Genomic DNA, 12,391 nt, shown 5'->3' on the forward strand with positions numbered 1-12,391 from the left:
AAATGTGTAATCATGTTTCTGAGAGTTTGATTGTACTCAATATCAGATGTAATGAAAGAAAATCATTCCATTAGTTTTCTTATACAAACTGTCAATATTGTCCCAATGAAAGGCAAAGTTCCAACTACTTGAAAAGATTACAATAGGCATGCCCAACAGAAAAATTACGCACGATATAATTAAACAACCATGTAAAAATGGAGCAAAATAGACTTACCTAAGCCCCAAGAATCAATGGCACAAGGTGGAGGTTTTCTTATTACAACCCAATCAGATGTAGCATATTGTGATCCAATAAGCCATTCATATTGCTGGAAAAATAAAAAACATAAACAGTATGTTACACCCATCAAGTTATAACAATTGCTAGTCTTTAAAACAAATTAGTGCTTTCCTCTCTAATCCTTTATCCTTTGTGTGATTGGAAATGGATCTATACTAATTAGTGCTTTGCTAGAACTGACTTCACAGTGTAAACATCAAGCTCCCATCTTTTATATTCATTCCAAACAAGATCATGACCTTGTGAACCGAAAACAGCAAAAGAGTGTCTAATATTTCCAATTTCACAATTTAAATGGTCAAGTCCAGTGACCTCACAGCACTTGACCCTAGCCTTTTCCACAAATAATTCTAACAAGCCCATGTGATTGCTTGTAGTTTGTTAACTGATCCTATATCCACTGATAATGGCTAAGCAAGCAAAGATTTTCACCATCAGTTTGCATCATTCACACAGAGAAACTCAGCTAACTGACTAAAAAATGAACCATTGCACAATGCTGGTGCATTTTACATGTATCATTACAGATAAACCTGCTAAAAAACATGCAATTGTTTCTGCAATTACACAAGTTGGCTCCAAACAATTTGCTACTTAGTTCATGCAACAATCAGAGTCATCTAAAACATGGAATGTGGAAAGGAAATAACTGGAAGTGTGAATAATTTACAGACAGAGTCTGAAGGTCCAGCCCACAAAGTAACAACTGCTGGATTAGGTATTTTAGGAAGAAGGATGTGTATTTCTCAACAATGACAGGGAAGTGAACTTGTGCCATTTCAAAGGTTGATGTTTAAATAATGTTCTTCTTTTGTACCAGCTTTTCACATAACAGAACATACGATGAAACTCATGCATTGCCACAGCGAGAGGCCTAATTATTTGATACAAGGAAGCATTTACACGAAATTGCTAAAAGGAAGTCAGTAAGCCCCAAGAAAAGAAGGGAAGAAGAAGGATGAGGTTACTGTGGCAGCAAGCAACCAGGACCTAGGATTTCAATATCTAAATGCAATTATATCATGTAATTAATGTGCTAAGCTGCTTGGTAGATTCATAACACTATTCTAGTACATGTATTCAGTAAGCTTATTAAATAGATTGAGGGTAATCCAAAACAACAATTACTGCATAATCCAAAACAGGAGCTGTGTGGGAATATAAAAAGGATATGGTGTAAATTATAAATAAGAAGGAATCACAGAAAATAAATTCTTCAATTAATAAAATTTATTACTAGCCATTTCATCAATTCTTGAACTGTTAAAACATAAAACCAGCACAACAATCATCAGTTCATCTTGATAAGGTAAATGCGCTTACTGTTTGATCATAGGCATCTATTCCTTCACTGTCTAACAGTAAGAGATTGTACTGAGTTCCATCAAGGTCAGTTCTCTAATGTGGCAGTTCCTTTTGTACATGGCCGATGAGTGGATGCTACTTGAAATCCACTGCTCCTGGCAAGAAGATACAATACACAATTCCACCTCTTAGTTAATAACTGACACATGAGGTCAGTTGCAGAAATGGAATGTCATAACAATTAACTCTAAAATAAGCTTCAACAAACAAAATTCCAGTAGACATTCATTGATAAATCTACTAGTGTACATCTTACGTAAAGGAATTGTGCATAACATCTTAAACCCATCCAGTTATAACACTTGCTAGTCTTTTAAAACAAATCCAAGTTAAACTATGAAAAACAGAAAGGATATCCAAGTTAAACTATTAATTTTTAATATTTTTTTGGCACTTGTCTTCTCATCACAATTTTTTTCTTCTAAGATCTAACCTGAAAAATTTCAATCTTAAACATGATTCATTTTGAAATTTTAAAATAACTAGCATTTAATTTATAACAAGGAACTAACTTATGGTTTTCAAAAACATAATGACTAACTTATAAAATCATAAAAAATGCATAGACTAAATTATAATTAACTCTAATTAACAATGGTAGCAGATGCAGAAAATGGTAACAGTTTGTATAAAAACAGTAAATGACATGTAGAAAAATTGCATGAACAAAGGAAGCTGGATGCATTAAATGATATTCCATGTAAATGACATGTAGTATAAGAGCACAAGACCTCAAAAGGACAAAGCATTAAGGAGACCATATTAAATAATAGTAAGAACGCAACACACCGCTTTCGTGCCAAGAAGAACCCAAAGGCTGATTAATTATTGAGGAAGATAACTTGATGCCACGCTTAAAAACCTAAGCCATCATATTGAACAAAGTCATGTCAGGACCCAGAAATTAAAAAAAAAAAAAGCCAAATAACAAAGCAAGCATTAGGTACTGTAACAAAATGAGTAAATATTACAGATTTTTATCCAAAATTCAATAGCTGAAGCATACATATAGATGAGTCATATAGCCAGTTCCAAACTCCCTATTATATCTAGAATGCCTTTGAGTTGAAAAAAATAAAATAAAAAAATTGTTAAATTAAGGAAATTTTTAAAAACAGAGAAAGAATATTAAAAAAAATAAATGAAATTAAATAGTGAAATTACTATATTTCATGTACTAAAAAATCATGTCCCATTTCTTACATTGTTTCTCTAACTTTTTTAAATTCTCAATGTGACTATCATATTAAAAGCCTGCCACCTAAACCATTTGGTGATCAATAACGTTTCCAAATCATGCATGCTGACCTCAAGACAGGACAATCAAATGAAAACAACAACATATATAGCTAATGTGGGAAATTAACTGATCACCATGCAAGGAGGAGGCAACCATGAATTCTAACCTCTTTCACTACACAATTCTGCTACTTATATATATAACAAGTAAAACAGCAAGAAAAAAAAAATAATGAATGAAGAAACAAAAATAAAACAGCAATCTTATTAACGAAACACAACATCAACAAGCAAGTTTCCTTATATATATATAAGCATATGAATACATTCAAAACACCTAGGTGTCTGCACATAGGAGGACAAAAAGACTTGCAGACATCAAAGAACACCCAGCATCAATAATACTAATTGTTAAAAATTAAATTGGGGGTTTTGATAAATTTTCAATTAAACATGCATAATTTCCATCAATCACTCTCTTCCAGACACAAGAATTGCCAGCATTCAATTTATGAACCGTAACCCTAAAAATTAATTTGGGGGTTTTCATAAATTTTCACTTAAACGTGCATAATTAGGATATAAATCATGGTACAAACATTTCATAAACCTTATATTTTCGAATTAATAGCCTAAAACCATTATTCACAGTATCGGGAAAAAAAATTCTTACCTGTGTTCTTCAGTTACAGGTGAGGGAGATGGATCAACACGACAGAATAACACCTGAGATTGGGAAAGCTAGGTTAGAACTGTTTAGTGTAACTTAAATTGAAACAAAGAAAACAAAAACCATAAATTAATTACCTGAGCTATCGAAGAAAACAGTGCAAAACCTAACCCGTTTACAGAGAAGGGGTAAAACAGGATGTTCGATGGTGATGATGATGGATCTGGTGCGATGTTGCCATGGGTCTCTGTTTTTGTTGGTTTGCAGAGAAATATTGAAACTGTTAGATGAAGGAGAAGAAGATGAAGAAAAAAAATAGGGTTGCTGAAGACGAGTGCGAAGATGATGAACAGTTTCGGGTAAAGGAAGATGAAATCGATGAAGAGAGGGTGATTTTTGAACAGTTAGGAATCGATGTTATTGGGGACGAAGAAGGATACTGGAAGAGTGGAAGTGAATTAATTTTTAGCGTAAATGGTTGTTGGATCTGTATTTTGGTGTGGGGGGAGAGAGTGAAAATAAACAGTTCAGATTTTATGCAATCAACGGTCTACATAATTTTAGTTTTATATTAACATTTTAATTTTTTTTTTCAATTAGCAACGGATAATCCGTTGCTAAATTCAACGTAAATTTTGCAACGGATTATCCATTGCTAAAGTCCGTTGCTAATATTAAAAAAATAATATATGTGTAATCCGTTGCAAATTCGTTACTGAATTTAGCAACGGAATTATCCGTTCCTAAATTCAGATGCAAATACCCCCTGTTTTTAGTAGTGCATTCTGCGCTCTGAATTCACTGATGGCAACATGTGATTTCCTGCATTTACGAAGTCACAACCAAAAGACACGATAAAAAATATGTATTTTTGGCACTGGGAAACAGAGGTATGCAAACATTCAAACTCTTAAACTTCGCACAATACCAATTTTTACAGAGCAACAGGTGTTGGTCTACTATAATTGGATCTCTCTCATCCCTCCCCAAAGTTAAACTACAAGATTTCAATATTTTCACAAATTATGCAAGGCAGCTATTTTTCATCCCCAATCTCCTTTTATTTTGTTCGTGATATCACTAGTATTCATCAACCTAATTTGTGCACTTTGCTTGTATAAGAATGCTGAAAACAGAAGGAACCACTTTTCTTGGATGATGTGGTTTCTTGTTAATTTTGTTTGAGTTACCAAATTAAGAGGAATTTAACAACAATCTTTTATAAAACCAATTGCTGAAAGCCAAAACAAAAATTCTCCTGGATGGCATAGCCCTTTTCTTTTGGTCCATCAAGGTCCATGAAGATCAGTTGAACTTTAAAAAAAACATAAATAAGATGATCAAGCGATCTATCTACCTTCCTCCTTTCATCCGGATATAGGTGACTTCATTAGCATTGAAAGCATGCTCTAACACATCAAGGACATCATTCCAACTTGAGAATACGAGAACCTTTGCTTTAGGATCTGAAGACTTTATCCACAAGATTCTTCTAGTGATTGCTTCAACCTTTATGGTGCCAAAATAGAAGTGAACAAGGTTTATGCTCTGGGAAAAGGAGAAATACCTCGTATATAAATGCAATAGTAACATGCTGTCTTAAGTGCACCATGTGCATGTTCCAAGACTACAAATTTGAATTTGAATTTGCTCAAGGCATTAGATTAGGAAGTAAACCTTTGTTCCATATGAACCTTGAACAGCCAAAGACGCTTCAGTTTTTTCACAGCCTTGAATTGCATCCAGCATAGCAGAACTACAAGATTTGTCCCGTTTATCATCGGCATAAGCAATATTCCCAAAATCAGTATGCTGCCGACATGTTGGGCACATTACCCATTTACGTTGGAACCTGTTATCATGCATTTTGCGCTCAGTCATTGCAAAGAAACCTGCAAGAAAGAAAAAAGCATGAAATGGTGCGTAACCAGGGTGAAATATTTCATATGAGAGGAATCAACAAGTAATAAAGTCAACTCCAACGTACTTAAGATGGTTGAGGACATCCAAGAGACAAGCAAGCATGCATGTATGTCTGAGTACATGCATGCAAGCAATCATGTGTGCCGCACTCACACACACATGAAAGAGAGAAGTCTGAGGAACTGGTGGATCAAGGATGCTAGGACAAAGTATTCATTAACTGTGAATGCGCAGTTGACCCATCATATCAAGGTAGAAAAATTGCCATGGTCTCTCCTAACTTTTAAGTGACAAAATGCAGATATAGGAAGCAGGATTATCAACATGTTGTGTGACAACTAGGAGAAAAAGTAGTCTTTTATAAGATGGTTTCTTATCATGCATCGGCTTTTGCACCTACTGGCCACTATTATTGGCTTAGAAGGTTGGATGCCCAGTTTTAGCTGGATCCAGATTCCAGATGTAGGATTGTTTGGTTTGTTCTGTTTGGGATGCCTATTGGGTCATTTGCTTCATTTTATCAATGTTTGCTGTATTAAATTCACACGAGAGAGCCAGTTCTAAAGTCGGTAAACTGAATGTTTGTTGTTCTAACACCATAATTATTTCATGAATGGATTTTAGGAAGTTGAAGGATCATGAAATGGAAAACAGGTAAAACTCACATTTACAGCAAGTGACGTGCCCGCATGGGAAAACCATCTTTTGATTGTTTAGCTTCTCTTGACAGATAGGGCATGCTCTGGGTTGGACTTTGTAACAAAGACAGACCGGCAACAAAGATCAGTTGCTGGATTGGTTGAGATTACACCGCCCATTCCTCATTTTAACAATTATGAGGGACTGATTAGGCATCCTTTCTTAATCTATGCTTTTAATAATTTGGCTGTAATTTGTCATTACATGTGATTAGCTATACCATAATATACTACAGAAAGAAAAAGGATCGGGAGAAATAAACCTGAGAAATTGTTTATCAAGCATTATTGTTGATTATGTGTAGGCAAAGTTAAATATCTCAACAGGTGGTCCTTCAATTTCATAAGCAAATGCGCTTTCTCTACTCCAACAAAAAGAAAATGTTTTTGCAAACTATGTTTTGTCCATAGTGTCTCTTTTCCTCAATTTATGAACATGAAACCTTAAAGTTTTAATTGTTTCTTTTCCAGCCATTTGATTGGATTAAAAAGACCTTTTTCGAGAAAGCAAACACTGAAGAGAAGTGAAGAAGAATCAACTTTCTGGTAACAGCTTTCTGATTTCTTCTTTCAGGTTGCTGAGAAAAACCATGAACAAAGTCTATATGAATAATGTTGTTTAATTTTGCACTTTATTGATGAGTCCTTGTTGGCATTATTCATGACAATGATTTGAGAATTAAACGCTTTTGTTTCTTGTTATATGTACTTTGGCTTGTCTCTCCCCCCATATGCATTGCTTTCAGTTTCTAAATTGCTGTGTGAAAGGTAAGTAGTGTTAAATCTCTCTAAATATGCCAAAAGGAAATGAGACGGCAAGTACCTCTTGAATCATGAGGTTAAGTGTGTTGGGGTGATTCACAGTGGAGAAAATTTGAGTTTCTACTTAATTATAGAACCGTACAAATGGTAGATTACTTCTTCACAGATTTAAATAATGCTGGTGTGAAATTTTATCGCTGTATCCTTTGCCTATGTGGTAGATTAATCAATGTATTCAATTTTTGTTAAGTGGCTTCGCTTTTAGAGAAACTATAATTTGTTCCTTTTTATTAAATTTTGTTTTCATACTTGATAAAAAGTCTTTATTATATTTCTTTTCTAGATTGAAAAATTATTTTCTCACATTTTCTTTTTCAATATAATTATATACTCTTCTTGTCTTCCATGTTGGAGTATAGTATTTATTTTTTAATTGTTTTGTTTTTGTACTATTAGCTATCAACCTTTCCTCAAAAAGGACTTCAAAAGCTACACTAGTCAGTATTCGAATATACCGTTTGTTTCAACTTGATATTTAATTAAATGATGTGTAGACAGACATTTAGGGCTCTAGGAAATTGAATCAAGTCAAAAAATTTGATAAAAAACTGTACTCGAGTCCTGAGCTTGTAAGATCTGTATGTGATAGTATTTGAAGTTTCATGCTATGGTAATGCAATGCTAGGTACTGTCTTTTTACATGTTTCCTGTCTGGTTGGTAAATTTGAAATGTTTCTTTTCTTGTGCTTAGCATTGAAAAAGTTAATCCGTACGCAAATACTTTAGAAAAATAAAAGGCTGAAAAGACCACAAAGAGAGATCAAAACCCTCTTGGCTTTCCAACTCGATCAAGCTTTAGTGTTTGTATGGTAACTGAACTCTGAAGCAGCAGCAGATAGCTGCAAACCATTCCATGGCATGTCACATATCAGCTCCCGTATGACATTCTCATAAGGATCTTCTGTGAAGTCCCAGTCACAACCATTGACAGTACGTTTGCAAACCATGTAGAGAGATTCTTTCAGACCCTGATTTTTCCTTCTCTTCATGTCTCTCTCCTAGAAGTCCCTAAGAAATACGTAGGAGGACTTGGAGAAACATTTCATCCAGCATAAGCATTTGAATAATCTGGAATGCGACGTGGTATGCCTACAAGTCTTAAGAAATAAGATAGGAGGTGGTCGTCAGATTTAGCCCCAAAAAAGAGATCCAGCATGGATTTTTTCTAACATTTCAGGGCATGTCCGAACGAAAGATTTGACCCACCTAGTAATAAAATCATACAAAAACAGCTCGCATGGAAAGTATCTAATGGGAATGTGAGGTACCATGTAGAGCAGTTACTTATTCGAGCAAGGGGAGGGGAGAGGGTGCAGCTCTTCGAAGTGGCCTATCAAATACCATGTAGAGCAGTTACTTATTCGATCAAGGGGAGGGGAGAGGTGTTCTGCGTTCTACAGCGGGTTAATATTAATTTTTTTAAAAAATATTAAGAGTATTATAGTGTTCTGCATTCTAAAGCGGGTTAATAATACATTGAATGGTATTATTGAAGCTTCAATCCTCTCATCATGGTTGAATGGTAGCCTTTATCGATAGTCTATATAGACTGTTATCATGTTCTTTGGGTTTGAATTTTCTAATGAAATGATGGAAATTCATTTCATTAGAAAATTCAACATCAAGTTGGAAATTCATTGGATGGTAGACTGGGTCTTGCTGCTACCTTCTTACAGTTGATTATTTTGCCTACTGAAGCTCTTTTTTTTTTTTTCATTGTTCTTTTAATTGTTTCAGCGATAACTTAAAATTTCATTCCGTAGTGTATTGATCTTCAATTTAGAATCAAAATAATATTCTCAAACCCTTCATGCAAAGAAAACAAATTCTAACGCATAAAACAGTGCCAACATAATTTGAAAGAAAAAAAGTTCGATGATAAAATTCATATTACAGATAATTATTGTTCCAATTGATAATCGAATAGAAGTAGCTATACTCTATGAGAAGAGATCTCCCAAACTTATTGTGCCGAATGCCTGAGGCAGTGGAGGCCACTTAGTTGTAAGCTCGAAAGAAATTTTTTCCATTGTAGGCCGAGATTGGGGATTGGGATGCAAGCATGCAAGTGTAATTTTCATCATGTGGACAACGCCCTCTGCTGCTCCTTTTTTAGGAAGCGAGATGCGTTGGTCTAACACATCCTTCAATAGTGCATGTTGAGCAATCGGTGGCATCGATGATGACGACGAAGATCCTGGTGATAAGAGTGCTGAAATGAGATCGCCGGGGTGCCTTCCTGTCATCACCTCCATTGTTACCACTCCGAAGCTATAGACATCGCATTTTTCAGTCACCTTCATTGTGTAAGCTAGCTCTGCCAAAAAAACATGATTATGCATGGTTTTTTTATCAAATAGTTGAAAGAAAAGACCTTATAATAAAAGCTGAAAAAACACTATATTATCTTCACTATTACGCATTAGTAACTTAACGTTGAAATAAAGCTACTTACCTGGAGCAGTATATCCAAAGGTACCTGCAAATGAGGTCCAATTGGATGAGTCAGGCATCAACAGTCTAGCGGTGCCAAAGTCGGAGACGTGTGCTTCATATTCCAAGTCCACAAGGATATTATTGCTGGTAATGTCTCGATGAATGATCGGAGGAGAGCAAGAATGGTGTAGATAGGATAAAGCTCCACCCACCCCTTTCACAACGTTTAGCCTTTTCGTCCAATCGAACTCAATTGCTTGTTCCTCACTGCTTATAATCTTTCTCAAGCTTCCTCTTTCTATGAACTCGTAAACCAAAAAAGAATGCTTTGTATGTGAGCAAAATCCATACATTTTCACAATATTTCGATGTCGAATATTTGCCAGCACACAAACTTCCTTTTCAAAAGCCTTAAAATCGGACAACTTTTCTGTTTGTGACCGGTGAAGTTTCTTCACAGCGACCACTTGTTCTGTTGGCATCACTGCTTTATAAACAGTTCCATATCCTCCTTCGCCAATGCAGTAGTTGGAGTTGAATTCCTCTGTAGCTTCAACGATATTCTCATAGAACTTCTTCCCATCATGGCCCAATATCGTGAACATGTTTCGATCTTGTTCATTTTCTGGCTCAGCGTTTCTCTTCCTAGCTCTTTTGCAGAGAATGGATAAAGCTCCAAGCACAACAAACACTAAAAGCAAGCTTCCTAAAAGAGGGAGTACAATCAAAACCACAAGCTTGTTGCTCTTTCTCTTAACAGTTTTGCTGCTTGTTGGAAGATTGCACGGCTTCAGACCACTGGCGTTGCCACATATACCCATATTATCCCTTAATGCCTCAAATGAAGCGTTGTGGAAGGCTTTGATATCGGGAATGGGGCCTTGTAGCTTATTGGATGAGATATCCACAGTTGTTAAGCTTAGCATGTCTTTGAAAGTGCTCGGAATCCGTCCAGAAAGCATGTTGTGGGAGACATTCAGAGTTTCCAACTTCTGCAGTTGCCCAAGTTCCCGCGGTATATCTCGAGTCAGGAAATTGCAGCTAAGATCAAGATCTTGAAGAGAAAGTAGAAAGCCTATCTCACCTGGAATGCTTTCTCTAAATTTATTACCGCTGAGGTTCAGCAACAGTAAATTCGAGCATTCCCCAAGTTGTTTTGGAATCAATCCACTCAGATTATTAGATGCTAAATTAAGGATTTGAAGATTGGAAAGCATCTTAATATCTAAGGGAATGGCACCTGAAAGATGGTTGTTGTTAAGAATAAGCTTGTACAACAACTTCAAACCCCCTAAATCTTTTGGGATGCCTCCTTTTAACTGATTTGATGACAGATCTATCAAGTGCAATTGAGTAGCCTTCCCAAGCTCTGGTGGTATCTCACCAGAAACATTATTTTTTGAGATTTGAAGGCTTGTCATGTTACGACAATCTCCCCATTTTGAAGAAAGCTCACCATAAAAATTATTGTAACTCAAATCAATATAATTCAGATGTGGATAGATACCAAAAACCTCAGAAATATTTCCTGTTAACTGATTACGATCAAGCCTTACTCGGTATAAACCAGTACAGTTTTTCAAGCTTTCCGGGATTGAACCTGAGAAGTAGTTGTTGGAAGCAGTACATATTTTCAATACTCCTCCATGGCATAAATCTACTGGCAAATGACCCGTGAATTCGTTGCCATCCAAAGCCAAACCATGCAAATGGGTGAGATTGTTCATCTCTGAGGGCAATGGGCCGTGAAATTTGTTACCTGCCAAGGCAAGTACATGGAGAGACTCTAGCAACCCAATTTCCTGAGGAATAGGACTAGAGAGTTTGTTTTTTTCAAGATAGAACTCAGAAACACTTGTCAAGTTTTTAATAGAAGAAGGGATGAGACCAGAGAGTTGGTTCATAGAAAGACCAAGGAAAAATAAATTTCTTAATTTTCCAATGGAATAAGGGATTCTACCAGTTAAAACATTATCTGCCAAGTCAAGAATATTGAGAGACTCTAGCAACCCAATTTCTTGAGGAATGGAACCAGAGAGTTTGTTACTCCAAAGATAGAGTCCGGATAGGCTTGTGAAGTTTCCAATAAAAGAAGGGATGGAACCAGTGAGATTATTATGAGATAGTGCTAAAACAGTGAGCATGGTCATGTTTCCAATAGAAGAAGGGATGGGACCAGAGAGGTGGTTAATAGAAAGATCAAGGTAAGATAAATTTCTTAATTTTCCAAATTCACGTGGGATGGTTCCAGAAAGAGAATTCTTTTGAAGGTCAAGCCAAAAAAGATTGGGGAAGGATGAGAAGTTGAAATCATAAAGCGTACCTCTCAAACCAAAACTTTGAAGTGTCAAATTGGTGACGCTTCCAGAATTGTCACAGGTGATTCCAATCCAGTTAATGCAAGGGCTGATGCCGACCCAAGAAGAAAGGAGAGATTGGCTTTGGTTGTCAAGACTGGCTTTCCATTGGAGAAGAGCCTCAGCTTCTGAATTATTATTACCAAATAGTGAAGTTGTGGAGGGAGTGTGTTCAGCTAAAGCAAAGAAAGAAGAAGAGTTGAATATGTGAAGGAGAAAAAACAGGATGTGGAGAAAGAAGGAGAAGAATGGTTTGTTTAGTAAGGACGCCGTCATGGTGTGTTTTTCAAGAGACAAAGGATATGGTTTGCTATGGTAGATTCGGCTCTTCCATGGAGAGGTATTATTTATAGGTTGGAAAACATGATTAATTGGAATTGTTTTTTTTTTAAAATCATTGATTATTACATCTCTTCTCTAATTAAGTTGAAATTAACTAGGCTAGTGAAATTTAAATAAATAAATTTATTATTATTTTCAAACACGAACTACTTAAATTTAATTGTATTTTTTTATACAAAATATTTTCTCTTCTTATATTTACTAATTTCTATAATGAAAGGTCATTTCAAATAAAAAAAATTGGACCTCGTCATTC

The 12,391-nt window shown here is 35.6% G+C and overlaps 1 protein-coding gene and 2 long non-coding RNA genes across 7 annotated transcripts in view; 1 reads left to right on the plus strand and 2 right to left on the minus strand.

Moving 5' to 3' along the window:
• The window catches only part of LOC7459246 (uncharacterized), a 105,638-nt gene that overhangs the window by 21,361 nt on the left and 71,886 nt on the right, over positions 1 to 12,391 (plus strand). For 2 of the 3 annotated variants that reach the window (XR_008058181.1, XR_008058182.1), the window contains exon 2: positions 6,650 to 8,117. The exons of the other annotated variant lie outside the window; for it this stretch is intronic. This is a non-coding gene — a long non-coding RNA (uncharacterized LOC7459246). The remainder of the gene's footprint in view (positions 1 to 6,649; positions 8,118 to 12,391) is intronic. 3 annotated transcript variants of the gene reach the window in all.
• LOC18108327 (MDIS1-interacting receptor like kinase 2) overlaps positions 1 to 12,391 on the minus strand; it is a 106,335-nt gene that overhangs the window by 17,417 nt on the left and 76,527 nt on the right. The gene's annotated exons all lie outside the window — the stretch shown is intronic.
• Positions 80 to 4,197, minus strand: LOC112325168 (uncharacterized). 2 transcript variants are annotated; one of them, XR_002979221.2, is made up of 5 exons: positions 3,695 to 4,197; positions 3,561 to 3,613; positions 2,438 to 2,510; positions 1,607 to 1,743; positions 80 to 311 (listed from the first exon to the last, which is right to left on the minus strand). It is a non-coding gene; the product is annotated as an uncharacterized LOC112325168 (long non-coding RNA). The 2 variants fall into 2 exon arrangements; XR_002979220.2 differs by lacking the exon at positions 80 to 311 and having other exon boundaries at positions 1,402 to 1,743.

Source organism: Populus trichocarpa, chromosome 19 (genome assembly GCF_000002775.5).
Source record: "Populus trichocarpa isolate Nisqually-1 chromosome 19, P.trichocarpa_v4.1, whole genome shotgun sequence".
Classification (NCBI taxonomy): domain Eukaryota; kingdom Viridiplantae; phylum Streptophyta; class Magnoliopsida; order Malpighiales; family Salicaceae; genus Populus; species Populus trichocarpa.